General features: G+C 46.2%; 1 protein-coding gene and 1 long non-coding RNA gene across 3 annotated transcripts in view; one reads left to right on the forward strand and one right to left on the reverse strand.

The window, feature by feature from the left end:
* ppil3 (peptidylprolyl isomerase (cyclophilin)-like 3) overlaps positions 1 to 15,924 on the forward strand; it is a 145,441-nt gene that overhangs the window by 1,439 nt on the left and 128,078 nt on the right. The window lies entirely within an intron of this gene.
* Positions 39 to 15,924, reverse strand: part of LOC147101944 (uncharacterized) — a 395,113-nt gene continuing 379,227 nt past the window's right edge. Inside the window, exons 4-5 of one of the 2 annotated variants that reach the window (XR_015073398.1) lie at positions 2,238 to 2,416; positions 39 to 630 (exon numbers count right to left, since the gene is read on the reverse strand). This is a non-coding gene — a long non-coding RNA (uncharacterized LOC147101944). The remainder of the gene's footprint in view (positions 631 to 2,237; positions 2,417 to 15,924) is intronic. The other variant, XR_015073397.1, reaches the window with a different exon arrangement.

Genomic DNA, 15,924 nt, shown 5'->3' on the forward strand with positions numbered 1-15,924 from the left:
GGAGGAAAAGAGAGAGACCTCAGCACTGCACTGGAGTGTCAGCCTGGATTATGTGCTCAAGTCCTGGAATGGTGCTTGAACCCACGACCTCCTGACTCAGAGGCGAGTGTGCTACATCTCTCTTCGTAGCGGTGATTCCTCATACTTGGAGCATCCTCTGAATCTGTGTTGTATCCTCTCCATTGCCTCAATATCCTTCCTATAGGGATTCCGGCTCATGATTGCAATCTGGAGACCCTGGAAAGTGCGTGCATGTTGTACGTGCATCGGGGCAGATCAGGAATGGGAGTGTTGGTTGTCGGAAGAAGGGAAGACCGAGGGAGGCGAGGAGCAGGGGACAGTGCGACAAGTCTCTCCTTCAACACAGAGAAAGGCAGAGTTCTTCGAGCCTGTATCTGAGGCTAATGAGGGGAAAGAGAGAGAAACTCTGCACAGTTTCAAAGTCTCGACAGAAGATGGGGTATCAGAGTCCCAGGCATCAATTACTGCACTCAGTGAACAGCTAAGAACTCTCGGGTCAGCTTCTCCACACTCACCGATCTCTGCCCGTTGACACTGGACACGTTGATAATGCAGCCCTTAGTTTGGATGAGGTGAGGCACAGCCAGGCGAGTGAGATGGTAGATAGACCTGTTCGGCAGAGAACAAACACGCTCGGTAAACATTAAATAACTGTTCACACATCTTTGGATATTCGGTCGAGAAGGGACTTTTGGGTTAATTTATATTATGACACTGCTACAAAGTTAAACCTGTCTACTGGGGGCGGGGGGGGGGCGGCGGTGACTCCCAGTAACACAAAAATAGCTGGTAATTTTGATTACATCTATTAGTTGCGGTAAAAGACAAAAAGTTAACAGAATCTCATCATACCATATCAGTTTGAGACAATGGGGAGGGTTAGTAACAGATTTCAGACAAGTTTACATCTTTAATGTTAGATGAGTTTAATTTGCTCAACATCAAACACTCCCAGGGCAGGTACAGCACGGGTTAGATATAGAGTAAAGCTCCCTCTACACTGTCCCATCAAACACTCCCAGGGCAGGTACAGCACGGGTTAGATACAGAGTAAAGCTCCCTCTGCACTGTCCCATCAAACACTCCCAGGGCAGGTACAGCACGGGTTAGATACAGAGTAAAGCTCCCTCTACACTGTCCCATCAAACACTCCCAGGGCAGGTACAGCACGGGTTAGATACAGAGTAAAGCTCCCTCTACACTGTCCCATCAAACACTCCCAGGGCAGGTACAGCACGGGTTAGATACAGAGTAAAGCTCCCTCTACACTGTCCCATCAAACATTCCCAGGGCAGGGACAGCACGGGTTAGATACAGAGTAAAGCTCCCTCTACACTGTCCCATCAAACACTCCCAGGGCAGGTACAGCACGGGTTAGATACAGAGTAAAGCTTCCTCTACACTGTCCCATCAAACACTCCCAGGGCAGGTACAGCACGGGGTTAGATACAGAGTAAAGCTCCCTCTACACTGTCCCATCAAACACTCCCAGGGCAGGTACAGCACGGGTTAGATACAGAGTAAAGCTTCCTCTACACTGTCCCATCAAACACTCCCAGGGCAGGTACAGCATGGATTAGATACAGAGTAAAGCTCCCTCTACACTGTCCCATCAAACACTCCCGGGGCAGGTACAGCATGGATTAGATACAGAGTAAAGCTCCCTCTACACTGTCCCATCAAACACTCCCAGGGCAGGTACAGCACGGGTTAGATATAGAGTAAAGCTCCCTCTACACTGTCCCATCAAACACTCCCAGGGCAGGTACAGCACGGGTTAGATACAGAGTAAAGCTCCCTCTACACTATCCCATCAAACACTCCCAGGGCAGGTACAGCACAGGTTAGATACAGAGTAAAGCTCCCTCTACACTGTCCCATCAAACACTCCCAGGGCAGGTACAGCACGGGTTAGATACAGAGTAAAGCTCCCTCTACACTGTCCCATCAAACACTCCCAGGGCAGGTACAGCACGGGTTAGATACAGAGTAAAGCTCCCTCTACACTGTCCCATCAAACACTCCCAGGGCAGGTACAGCACGGGTTAGATACAGAGTAAAGCTCCCTCTACACTGTCCCATCAAACATTCCCAGGGCAGATACAGCTCGGGGTAGATGTTCCTCTACACAGAGCCTGAGCGCGCCAGAGAATGGAACTGTTCATCACACGAGTCATAAAGTAACGAGTGGAAACAGCCCTAGGACGAGGCTGTACCTGACATTAACATTCATAATCTGATCGAACTGTTCCATGGTCGTGGTTTCGATGGTCCCCATGACCAGTATCCCTGCACTGTTCACCAGCACATCTAGCTGTCCGTAATGGTTCATCGTTTCCTCAACCACCTTCTTCACACTCTCTTCATCGGTCAGGTCTCCGGTGAGCAGCAGAGGCTGATGAGGAACAAAGTGAAACACTCAGAACCTGTCTAATCCGCCAGCACATCTGGAAAGGGAAAGAAAGAGGGGAGGGGGCAGGTGAGGGGAACTTTAGAAATCAAAAAGTCAAGGCAATAGAGCAGTGTAGTGAATGGGGTAAAGAGAAGCAGCATGTGACAGGAAGGGACAGAGAGTTTAAAGGTCATAGTGCATCAGCAAATAAGGTGCAAGCAGGGAATAATGGTCAAAAGTTCAAACTGAAGGCTCTTTACCGGAATGCACGAAGCATCCGTAACAAGATAGACGCAGTAAGGGAATGGTAACATGGTGGTTATGTTACTGGACTAATGATCCAGAGACGGGAGTTCAAGTCCCACCACGGCAGCTGGGGATTTAAATTCAGTTAATTAAATAAATCTGGAATAAAAAGCCAGCATCAGTAATGGTCACTAATATCTGGGGGACTTGTGCCAAAATTAGGAAAGCTGTGCCACGGACTAGTCAAGCAACAGCCTGACAGTCATACCATTCAGCCAATGTCCCAGACTCCGCCATCACCATCCCCGGGTATGTCCTGTCCCACCAGGTGTGGTGGCACAGGCAGGAGGGAGTGGCCCTGGGAACCCTCAGCTGATGAAACCACTTGGAAGTAGCACTGAGTGTAGCGAGGGCACAGAATGTACTCTGGGTGGGGGACTTCAATGTCCATCACCAAGAGTGGCTCGGTAGCACCACTACTGACCGAGCTGGCCGAGTCCTGAAGGACATAACTGCCAGTCTGGGCCAGCGACAGGTGGTGAGAGAACCAGCACGAGGGAAAAACCTACTTGACCTCATCCTCACCAATCTACCTGTCGCAGGTGTATCTGTCCATGACAGCATTGGTAGCAGTGACCACCGCACAGACCTTGTGTAGACGAAGTCCCGTCTTCACACGGAGGACACCCTCCATCGTGCTGTGTGGCACTGCCACCGTGCTAAATGGCATAGATTCAGAACAGATCTAGCAGCTCAAAACTGGGCAGCCATGAGGTGCTGTGGGCCATCAGCAGCAGCAGAATTGTATTCCACCACAATCTGTAACCTCATGGCCCGGCATATCCCTCACTCTACCATTACCATCAAGCCAGGGGACCAACCCTGGTTCAATAACGAGTGTAGAAGAACATGCCAGGAGCAGCACCAGGCGTACCTAAAAATGAGGTGCCAACCTGAGGAAGCTGCAACACAGGACTACATGCATGCTAAACAGCGGAGGCAGCATGTTATAGACAGAGCTAAACAATCCCACAATCAACAGATCAGATCAAAGCTCTGCAGCCCTGCCACATCCAGTCATGAATGGTGGTGGACCATTAAACAACTAACGGAGGAGGAGGCTCCATGAATATCCTCATCCTCAATGATGGTGGAGCCCAGCACGAGTGCAAAAGACAAGGCTGAAGCGTTTGCAACCATCTTCAGCCAGAAGTGCCAAGTGGATGATCCATATCGGCCTCCTCCTGAGGTCCCCACCATCACAGAAGCCAGTCTTCAGCCAATTCGATTCACTCCACGTGATAGCAAGAAACGGCTGAGCGCACTGGATACAGCAAAGGCCATGGGCCCCGACAACATCCTGGCTATGGTGCTGAAGACTTGTGCTCCAGAACTAGCCGCGCCTCTAGCCAAGCTGTTCCAGTACAGCTACAACACTGGCATCTATCCGACAATGTAGAAAACTGCCCAGGTATGTCCTGTCCACAAAAAGCAGGACAAATCCAACCTGGCCAATTACCGCCCCATCAGTCTACTCTCAATCATCAGCACAGTGATGGAAGTTGTCATCGACAGTGTTATCAAGCAGCATTTACTCACCAATAACCCGCTCACCGATGCTAAGTTTGGGTTCCACCAGGACCACTCGGCTCCAGACCTCATTACAGCCTTGGTCCAAACATGGACAAAAGAGCTGAATTCCAGAGGTGAGGTGAGAGTGACTGCCCTTGACATCAAGGCAGTATTTGACCAAATGTGGCATCAAGGAGCCCGAGTAAAACTGACGTCAATGGGAATCGGGGGGAAAACTCTCCACTGGCTGGAGTCATACCTAGCACAAAGGAAGATGGTGGTGGTGGTTGGAGGTCAATCATCTCATCCCCAGGACATCGCCGCAGGAGTTCCTCAGGGCAGTGTCCTAGGCCCAACCATCTTCAGCTGCTTCATCAATGACCTTCCCTCCAACATAAGGTCAGAAGTGGGGATGTTCACTGATGACTGCACAGTTTTCAGCGCCATTCACAACTCCTCAGATAATGAAGCAGTCCATGCCCGCATGCAACAAGACCTGGGCGACATTCAGGCTTGGGCTGATAAGTGGCAGGTAACATTCACGCCACACAAGTGCCAGGCAATGACCATCTCAAACAAGCGAGAGTCTAACTACCGCCCCTTGACATTCAACGGCATTACCATCGCCGAATCCCCCACCATCAACATCCTGGGGGGTCACCATTGACCAGAAACTTAACTGGACCAGCCACATAAATACTGTGGCCACAAGAGCAGGTCAGAGGCTGGGAATTCTGCGGCGAGTGTCTCACCTCCTGACTCCCCAAAGCCCTTCCACCATCTACAAGGCACAAGTAAGGAGTGTGAGGGAATACTCTCCACTTGCCTGGATGAGTGCAGCTCCAACAACACTCGAGAAGCTCGACACCATCCAGGACAAAGCAGCCCGCTTGATTGGCACTCCATCCACCACCTTAAACATTCACTCCCTCCACCACCGGCGTACCGTGGCTACAGCGTGTACCATCCACAAGATGCACTGCAGCAACTCGCCAAGGCTTCTTTGGCAGGACCTCCCAAACCCGCAACCTCTTCCACCTAGCAGGACAAGGGCAGCAGGCGCATGGGAACACCACCAGCTCCAAGTTCCTCTCCAAGTCACACACCATCCTGACGTAGAAATATATCGGCCGATTCTTCATCGTCGCTGGGTCAAAATCCTGGAACTCCCTCCCTAACAGCACTGTGGGAGTACCTTCACCACACGGACTGCAGTGGTTCAAGAAGGTGGCTCACCACCACCTTCTCAAGGGCAATTAGGGATGAGCAATAAATGCTGGCCTTGCCAGCAATGCCCACATCCCATGAACGAATAAACAAAATTAGTGGCACCTGTAATTTGCTGCTGACGGAAGTGGTGGAAGCGGAGACACTCAATGTTTTCAAGGGGAGACTGGATAGACACTTGAGGGAAATAAACTTGCAGGGCGACATAGGAACATAGAAGATAGGAGCTGGAGTAGGCCATTTGGCCCCTCGAGCCTGCTCCACCATTCAATGAGATCATGGCTGATCATCCAAATTCAGTACCCGGTCCCTGCTTTCTCCCCATATCCCTTGATCTCTTTAGCCTTAAGAAATATATCTAACTCCTCCTTGAATATATTTAATGAATTGATAGAGCGGGGGATGGAGCGGGGGAATGGGACTGACTTGATTGCTCTACAGAGAGCTGGCACGGACTCGATGGGCCGAATGGCCTCCCTCTATGACTCTATGAATAGAGATAAATGGGTTTGATCTAATAGCCATTAGAGAGAGATACGGTTGCAAGGTGACCAGGGTTGGGAACTAAATATTCCAGGGTACTTGACGTTTTGTAAAGACAGGCAGATTGGAAATCGAGGGGGTGTAGCCTTGATAATAAAGGATGACATAAGCACAGTGGAGAGAAAGGATCTCGGCTCGGAAGACCAGGAAGTAGAATCAGTATGGGTGGAGATAAGGAATAACAAGGGGCAGAAAACACTGGTAGGATTGGTATATAGGCCCCCTAACAGTAGCTGTACCGTTGGACAGAGTATTAATCAAGAAATAGTAGGAGCTTGCAACAAAGGTAATGCAATAATCTTGGGGGACTTTAATCTTCATATAGACTGGACAAATCAAATTGACAAAGGCAGTCTGGAGGTCGAGTTCATGGAATGCATTCGGGACAGTTTCCTAGAATAGACCATGGAACCAATCAGGGAACAGGCTATTTTAGATCTTGTACTGTGTAATGAGACAGGGTTAATTAGCAATCTCATAGTAAAGGATCCTCTGGGGCAGAGTGATCATAATATATTAGAATTTCACGTTAAGTTTGAGAGTGACTTGCCCAAGTCTGAAACTAGAGTCTTAAACTTAAATAAAGCCAATTACATAGGTATGAGGGACGAGCTGGCTAAGGTAGATTGGAAAAATAGATTAAAAGGTATGGCGGTAGATAAGCAGTGACTAGCATTTAAAGAAATATTTCATAATTCTCAACAAAAATACATTCCATTGAGAAACAAAAACTCCATGACAAAAGTGAAACAACCGTGGCTAACTAAAGTAGTTAAGGATAGCATTAGATTAAAAGAAGTTAGGAGGTAAATTAAAAAATAGGACCTCAGGATTGCTACCAGTGCCACGTGCTAGTCAGAGTAGAAACAGAAGGATATTTCAGATGAATACGTGGCTAGAGGAATGGTGTGAGGGGGAGGGATTCAAATTCCTGGGACTTTGAAACCGGTTCTGGGGGAGGTGGGACCAGTACAAACTGGACGGTTTGCACCTGGGCAGGACCGGGACCGATGTCCTAGGGGGAGTGTTTGCTAGTGCTGTTGGGGAGGCTTTAAACTAAAATGGCAGGGGGTTGGGAACCTGTGCAGGGAGACAGAGGAAAGGGAAGCAAGGATAGAAGCAAAAGACAGGAAGGAGAAAAGCAAAAGTGGAAGGCAGAGAAATCAAGTGTGTAAATCAAACAGGGCCACAGTAAATGATAATTCTAAAAGGACGAAGAGTGTTAAAAAAATAAGCCTGAAGGCTTTGTGTCTTAATGCGAGGAGCATTCGTAATAAGGTGGATGAATTAGCTGCGCAAATAGATGTAAACGGATATGATATAATTGGGAATAACAACAGAAAATGCTGGAAACTCAGCAGGCCAGGCAACATCTGTGGAGAGAGAAATAGAGTCAACGTTTCAGGTCAAAACCCTTCGTCAGGACTGAAAAAAGCACAGGAAATGAAACCGATTAAAAGGCCAGTTTGGGGGTTGGGAAATGGGGATGAAAGAACAAAAGAGAAGTGAAGAGACATTAAGAGGTATTCAAAACCAGACGAGATGGTGATTGGACTAGTGGAAACAAAAGACGGTTCAGGTTAGGTGTGAAATGCGCTGGCAGAGAGACAGCTGCCATGTGGGAGAGAAAAAAAAAGGGGGGGGGGGCCAAAACAAAGGTGTGGATAAAAAATATGTAAAAATGTAATGGGGGCCAAGGCTATGATCTGAAATTGTTGAACTCGATATTGAGTCCAGAAGGAATTACAGAGACATGGCTTCAAGGTGACCAAGACTGGGAATTCAACATCCAGGGGTATTCAATATTCAGGAAGGACAGGCAAAAAGGAAAAGGAGGTGGGGTAGCATTGCTGGTTAAAGAGGAGATTAACACAATAGTAAGGAAGGATATTAGCTCTGATGATGTGGAATCTGTATGGGTAGAGCTCAGAAATCCAATGGGGCAGAAAACATTAGTGGGAGTTGTATACAGACCCCCAAACAGTAATGCCGAGGTTGGGGATGGCATTAAACAGGAAATTAGAGACGCGTGCAATAAGGGCACAGCAGTTATCATGGGTGACTTTAATCTACATGTAGATTGGGCTAACCAATACTGTGGAGGAGGAATTCCTAGAGTGTATACGGGATGGTTTCCTGGACCAATATATCGAGGAACCAACTACAGATCAGGCCATCTTAGACTGGGTATTATGTAATGAGAAAGGATTGATTAGCAATCTTGTTGTGCAAGGCCCCTTGGGGAGGAGCGATCATAATATGATAGAATTCTTCATTAAGATGGAGAGTGAAGTAGTTGACTCAGAGACTAGGATCCTGAATTTAAATAAAGGAAACTACGATGGTACGAGGCGCGAGTTGGCTAGGATGGATTGGGGAACGTTACTTAAAGGGTTGACAGTGGATAGGCAATGGCAAACATTTAAAGATCGCATGGATGAACTACAGAATTTGTTCATCCCTGTCTGGCATAAAAAAATGAAACAAAAAAGGTGGCGTAACCGTGGCTAACAAGGGAAATTAGGAATAGCATAAGATCCAAGGAGAGGACATATAAATTGGCCAGAAAAAGCAGCAAATCTGAGGATTGGGAGCAGTTTAGGATTCAGCAAAGGAGGACAAAAGGATTCATTAAGAGGGGAAAATAGAGTATGAGAGTAAGCTATCAGGGAACATAAAAACTGACTGTAAAAGCTTCTATAGATATGTGAAGAGAAAAAGATTGGTGAAGTCAAGCGTAGGTCCTTTGCAGTCAGAATCAGGGGAATTTATAATGGGGAACAAAGAAATGGCTAACCAATTAAATACATACTTTGGTTCTGTCTTCACAAAGGAGGACACAAATAACCTCCCAGAGATGTCAGGGAACATAGGGTCTAATGAGAGGGAGGAACTGAATGAAATCACTATTTGTAGGGAAATGGTGTTAGGGAAATTGACGGGATTGAAGGCCGATAAATCCCCAGGGCCTGATAATCTACATCCTAGGGTACTTAAGGAAGTGGCCCTAGAAATAGTAGATGCATTGCTGGTCATCTTCCAAAATTCTATAGACTCTGGAACAGTTCCCATGGATTGGAGGATAGCTAATGTAACCCCACTATTTAAAAAAGGTGGTAGAGAGAAAACAGGGAATTATAGACCGGTAAGCCTGACATCGGTAGTGGGGAAAATGTTAGAGTCCATTATAAAGGATGTAATAGCAGAGCACTTGGAAAACAGTGACAGGATCGGACAAAATCAACATGGATTTATAAAAGGTAAATCGCGCTTGACTAATCTACTGGAATTTTTTGAGGATGTAACTGGTAGAATAGAGAAGGGAGAACCAGTGGATGTGGTGTATTGGATTTTCAGAAGGCTTTCGATAAGGTCCCACATAAGAGATTAGCGTGTAAAGTTAAGACACATGGGATTGGGGGCAAGGTACTGACTTGGATAGCGAACTGGTTGGCAGACAGGAAGCAAAGAGTTGGAATAAACGGGTCTTTTTCCAAGTGGCAGGCAGTGACTAGTGGGGTACCACAGGGATCGGTCCTAGGACCCCAGCTATTCACAATATATATTAATGATCTAGACGAGGGAACTAGATGTAATATCTGCAAGTTTGCAGACGACACAAAGCTGGGTGGGCGTGTGCTGTGAGGAGGATGCCAAGAAACTCCAGTATGATTTGGACAGGTTGGGTGATTGGGCAGATGCATGGCAGATGCAGTATAATGTGGATAAATGCAAGGTTATCCACTTGGGTGGCAAAAACAGGAAGACAGATTATTATCTGAACGGCTATAGATTGGGAGAAGGGGAAGTGCAACAAGACCTGGGTGTCCTTGTACACCAGTCGCTGAAGGTAAGCATGCAGGTGCAGCAGGCGGTTAAGAAGGCAAATGGTATGTTGGCCTTCATAGCAAGAGGATTCGAGTACAGGAGCAAGGATGTCTTGCTGCAGTTGTACAGGGCCTTGGTGAGACCACATCTTGAGTATTGTGTGCAGTTTTGGTCGCCTTATCTGTGGAAGGATGTTGTTGCCATGGAGGGAGTGCAGCGAAGATTCACCAGACTGTTACCTGGGATGGCAGGAATGATGTATGAGGAGAAATTGGGTCGATTAGGCTTATATTCACTGGAATTTAGAAGAATGAGAGGGGATCTAATTGAAACTTATAACATTCTAACAGGACTAGACAGACTAGATGCAGGAAGGATGTTCCCGATGGTCGGGGAGTCCAGAACCAGGGGTCACAGTCTAAGGATAAGGGGTAAGCCATTTAGGACAGAGATGAGGAGGAATTTCTTCACCCAGAGAGAGTGGTGAACCTGTGGAATTCTCTACCACAGAAGGCAGTTGAGGCCAATTCATTAAATATATTCAAGAATGTGTTAGATATATTTCTTAAGGCTAAAGCGATCAAGGGATATGGGGAGAAAGCAGGGACAGGGTACTGAATTTGGATGATCAGCCATGGTCTCATTAAATGGCAGAGTAGGCTCGAGGGGCCGAATGGCCGACTCCTGCTCCTATCTTTTATGTTTCTAATAAAGTTGCGAAGAATAGTAATAAGCCTGAGGATTGGGAGAGTTTCAGAAACCAGCAAAGGATGACCAGAAAATCCATAAAAAGGGAAAAAACAGAATGAGAGCAAACCAGCAAGAAATATAAAAGCATGTTGTAAGAGCTTCTACAAGTATATAAAAAGGAAGAGAGTAGCAAAAGTAAACGTTGGTCCCTTAGAGGCTGAGGCAGGAGAAATTATGGGAAATAAGGAAATGGCAGAAACATTAAACAAATATTTTGTATCTGTCTTCACAGTAGAAGACACAAAAAAGCAGACCAAAAAGGGTCTAATGAGGGTGAGGAACTTAACGTAATTAATATAAGTAGAGAAAAAGTACTAGAGAAACTAATGGGACTAAAAGCCGACAAATCCGCTGGACCTGACATCCTAGGTTCTAAAAGAGGTGGCTGAAGAGATAGTGGATGCATTGGTTTTGATCTTCCAAAATTCCCTAGATTCTAGAATGGTCCCAGCTGATTGTAAGGTCGCAAATGTAACGCCGCTATTCAAGAAAGGAGGGAGAGAGAAAACAGGGAACTACAGGCCAGTTAGCCTGACATCAGTTGTCAGGAAACTGCTGGAATCCATTGTTAAGGAAGTGGTATCAGGACACTTAGAAAATCATAACATGATTAGGCAGATTCAACATGGTTTTATGAAAGGGAAATCGTGTTTGACAAATTTATTAGAGTTTTTTCAGAATGTAATTAGCAGGGTAGATAAAGGGGAACCAGTGGATGTGGTATATTTGGATTTCCAAAAGGCATTCGATAAGATGCCACATAAAAGGTTATTACACAAGGTAAGGGCTCATGGGATTGGGGGTAATATAGTAGCATGGATAGAGGATTGGTTAACGGACAGAAAACAGAGAGTAGGGATAAACGGATCATTTTCAGTTTGGCAGGCTGTAACTAGTGGGGCGCCGCAAGGATCAGTGTTGGGGCCTCAGCGATTTACAATCTATATTAATGACCTAGATGAAGGGACCGAGTGTAATGTATCCAAGTTTGCTGACGATACAAAGCTAGGTGGGACAGTAAGCTGTGAGGAGAACACAGAGCCTGTCAAAGGGATATAGATAGACTAAGTGAGTGGGCAGTAAGGTGGCAGATGGAATATAATGTGGGGAAATGTGAGGTTATTCACTTTGGTAGGAAGAATAGAAAAACTGAATATTTTTTAAAAGGTGAGAAACTTTCAAATGTTGGTGTTCAGAGAGATTTGGGTGTCCTCATGCAAGAAACACAGAAAGCTAGCGTGCAGGTACAGCAAGCAATAAGGAAGGCAAATGGCATGTTGGCCTTTATTGCAAGGGGCCTGGAGTATAAGAGTAAGGAAGTCTTGCTCCAATTGTACAGGGCCTTGGGGAGACCACACCTGGAGTACTGGGCACAGTTTTGGTCTCCTTATCTAAGGAAGGATATACTTGCCTTGGAGGCGGTGCAACGAAGGTTCACTAGATTGATTCCTGGGATGAGAGGGCTGTCCTATGAGGAGAGATTGTGTAGAATGGGCCGATACTCCCTGGAGTTTCACAGAATGAGAGGTGATCTCATTGAAACATACAAGATTCTGAGGGGGATTGACAGGGTAGACGCTGGGAGGTTGTTTCCCCTGGCTGGAGTGTCTAGAACTAGGGGGCATAGTCTCAGGATAAGGGGTCGGCCATTTAAGACCGAGATGAGGAGGAATTTCTTCACTCAGAGGGTTGTGAATCTTTGGAATTCTCTGCCCCAGAAGGCTGTGGATGCCGAGTCTTTGAGTGTATTCAAGGCTGAGATCGATAGATTTTTGGACTCTAGGGGAATCAAGGGATATGGAGGTCGGGCGGGAAGGTGGAGTTGAGGTCGATGATCAGCCATGATCTTATTGAATGGCGGAGTAGGCTCGAGGGGTCGTATGGCCTACTTCTGCTCCTATTTCTTATGTTCTTATGTTTCCTAGAACAATACATCATGGAACCAACTAGGGAACATGCTATTTTAGATCTTGTTTTGTGTAATGAGACAGGATTAATTAGTAATCTCATAGTAAAGAATCCTCTAGGGAAGAGTGATCATAATATGTGGAATTTCACATTGAGTTTGAGAGTGACATTCTTAAGTCTGAAACTGGAGTCTTAAACTTAAACAAAGCCAATTACATAGGTATGAGGGGAGATGGCTAAGGTATATTGGGAAATTAGATTATAAGCAATGGCAAAATTTTAAAGAAATATTTAATAATTCTCAACGAATATACATTCCATTGAGAAATAAAAACTCCACAAGGAAAGTGATCCATCCGTGACTAACTAAAGAAGTTAAGGAAAGTATTAAATTAAAAGAGGTGGCTTATAATGTTGCGAATAGTTGCAATAAGCCTGAGGAGTGGGAGAGCTTTAGAAACCAGCAAAGGATGACCAAAACATTTATAAAAAGGGAGTAAAGAGTAAATTAGCAAGAAATATAAAACCAGATAAGAACTTCGACAAGTATGTAAAAAGGAAGAGAATAGCTAAAGCAAGCGTTGGTCCCTTAGAGGCTGAGACAGGAGAAATTAATATGGGGAAATAAGGAAATGGCAGACTTTAAAAAAATATTTTGTGTCTGTCTTCACAGTAGAAGACACAAAAAGCAGACCAAAAATAGTGGGGAACCGAGGAGCTAATGAGGGTGAGGAACGTAACGTAATTATCAGTAGAGAAAAAATACTTGAAAAACTAATGAGTCTAAAAGCCGAGAAATCCCCTGGACCTGATGGCCGACATCCTAGGGTTCTAAAAGGGGTGGCTACAGAGATAATGGATGCATTGGTTGTGATCTTCCAAAATTCCCTAGATTCTGGAACGGTCCCAGTGGATTGGAAGGTAGGAAATGTAAACCAGCTATTCAAGAAAGGAAGGAGAGAGAAAACAGGGAACAGACCAGTTAGCCGGAGTGTAGCTCCAACAACACTCAAGAAGCTCGACACCATCCAGGACAAAGCAGCCCGCTTGATTGGCACCCCATCCACCACCTTAAACATTCACTCCCTCCACCACCGGCGTACCGTGGCTGCAGTGTGTACCATCTACAAGATGCACTGCAGCAACTCGCCAAGGCTTCTTCGGCAGCACCTCCCAAACCCGCGACCTCTTCCACCTAGAAGGACAAGGGCAGCAGGCGCATGGGAACACCGCCACCTCCAAGTTCCCCTCCAAGTCACACACCATCCTGACTTGGAAGTATATCGGCCGATCCTTCATCGTCACTGGGTCAAAATCCTGGAACTCCTCCCTAACAGCACTGTGGGAGGACCTTCACCACACGGACTGCAGCGGTTCAAGAAGGCGGCTCACCACCACCTTCTCAAGGGCAACTAGGGATGGGCAATAAATGCTGGGCCTTGCCAGCGACGCCCACATCCCATAACAACTTAAAAAAAACATCAGTCGTCAAGAAAATGCTGGAATCAATTATTAAGGCAGTGGTAACAGGGCACTTGGAAAATCATACCATGACTAGGCAGAGTCAACATGGTTATATGAAAGGGAAATCGTGTTTGACAAATTTATTAGAGCTTTTGAGGATGTAACTAGCAGGGTAGATAATGGGGAACCAGTGGATGTAGTATATTTGGATTTTCAAAAAGCATTCGATAAGGTGCCACATAAAAGGTTGTTACACAAGATTAGGGCACATGGGGTTGTGGGGTAATGTATTAGCATGGATTGAGGATTGGTAAACAGACACAAAACAGAGAGTAGGGATAAACAGATCATTTTCAGGTTGGCAGGCAGTAACTAGTGGGGTGCTGCAACGATCAGTGTTGGGGCCTCAGCTATTTACCATCTATATTAATGACCTAGATGAAGGGACCGAGTCATAGTCATAGAGTTATACAGCACAGAAAGAGGCCCTTCGGCCCATCGTGTCTGCGCTGGCCATCAAGCCCTGTCTATTCTAATCCCATTTTCCAGCATTTGGTCCGTAGCCTTGTATGCTATGGCGTTTCAAGTGCTCATCTAAATGCTTCTTGAATGTTGTGAGGGTTCCTGCCTCTACCACCCTTTCAGGCAGTGAGTTCCAGATTCCAACCACCCTCTGGGTGAAAAAGTTTTTCCTCAAATCCCCTCTAAACCTCCTGCCCCTTACCTTGAAACTATGCCCCCTGGTTATTGACCCCTCTACTAAGGGGAAAAGTTCCTTTCTATCTACCCTATCTATGCCCCTCATAATTTTGTACACCTCAATCAGGTCCCCCCTCAGCCTTCTCTGCTCCAAGGAAAACAACCCCAGCCTGTCCAGTCTCTCTTCATAGCTGAAGCGCTCCAGCCCAGGTAACATCCTGGTGAATCTTCTCTGCACCCTCTCCAATGCAATCACATCCTTCCTATATAGTGTGGCGACCAGAACTGCACACAGTATTCCAGCTGTGGTCTAACCAGCGTTTTGTACAGCTCCATCATAACCTCCCTGCTCTTATATTCTATGCCTCAGCTAATGAAGGCAAGTATCCCATATGCCTTTTTAACCACCTTATCTACTTGTCCTGCTGCCTTTAGGGATCTATGTACATGCACACCAAGGTCCCTCTGATCCTCTATCCTTCCTAGGGTCCTACCATTCATTGTGTATTCCCTTGCCTTGTTAGTCCTCCCAAAATGCATCACCTCACACTTTTCAGGGTTAAATTCCATTTGCCACTGTTCTGCCCATCTAACCATCTCATCTATATCATCCTGTAGCCTGAGGCTTCCCTCCTCGCTATTTACCACTCCACCAATTTTCGTGTCATCTGCGAACTTACTGATCATACCTCCTACATTCATATCTAAATAATTGATGTACACTACAAACAGCAAAGGACCCAGCACCGATCCTTGCGGTACACCACTGGACACAGGCTTCCAGTCACAAAAACAACCTTCGACCATCACCCTCTGCCTCCTGTCACTAAGCTAATTTTGGATCCAATGTGCCAAATTGCCCTGGATCCCATGGGCTCTTACCTTCTTGACCAGTCTCCCATGCAGGACTTTGTCAAAAGCCTTACTGAAGTCCATGTAGACTACATCAACTGCACTACCCTCATCCACACACCTAGTCACCCCCTCGAAAAAGTCAATCAAATTGGTCAGACATGATCTCCCCCTGACAAAGCCATGCTGACTATCCTTGATTAATCCTTGCCTCTCCAAGTGGAGACTAATTCTGTCCCTCAGAATTTTTTCCAATAATTTCCCTATCACTGATGTCAGGCTCCCTGGCCTGTAATTCCCTGGTTTATCCCTACTACCCTTCTTGAATAATGGTACTACGTTAGCTGTCCTCCAGTCCTCTGGCACCTCCCCTGTGGCCAGAGAGGTTCTGAAAATTTGTGTTAGAGCCCCTGCAATCTCCT

Source organism: Somniosus microcephalus, chromosome 23 (assembly GCF_052327205.1).
Source record: "Somniosus microcephalus isolate GS21.2 chromosome 23, FLI_Smic_1.0, whole genome shotgun sequence".
NCBI classification, from domain to species: domain Eukaryota; kingdom Metazoa; phylum Chordata; class Chondrichthyes; order Squaliformes; family Somniosidae; genus Somniosus; species Somniosus microcephalus.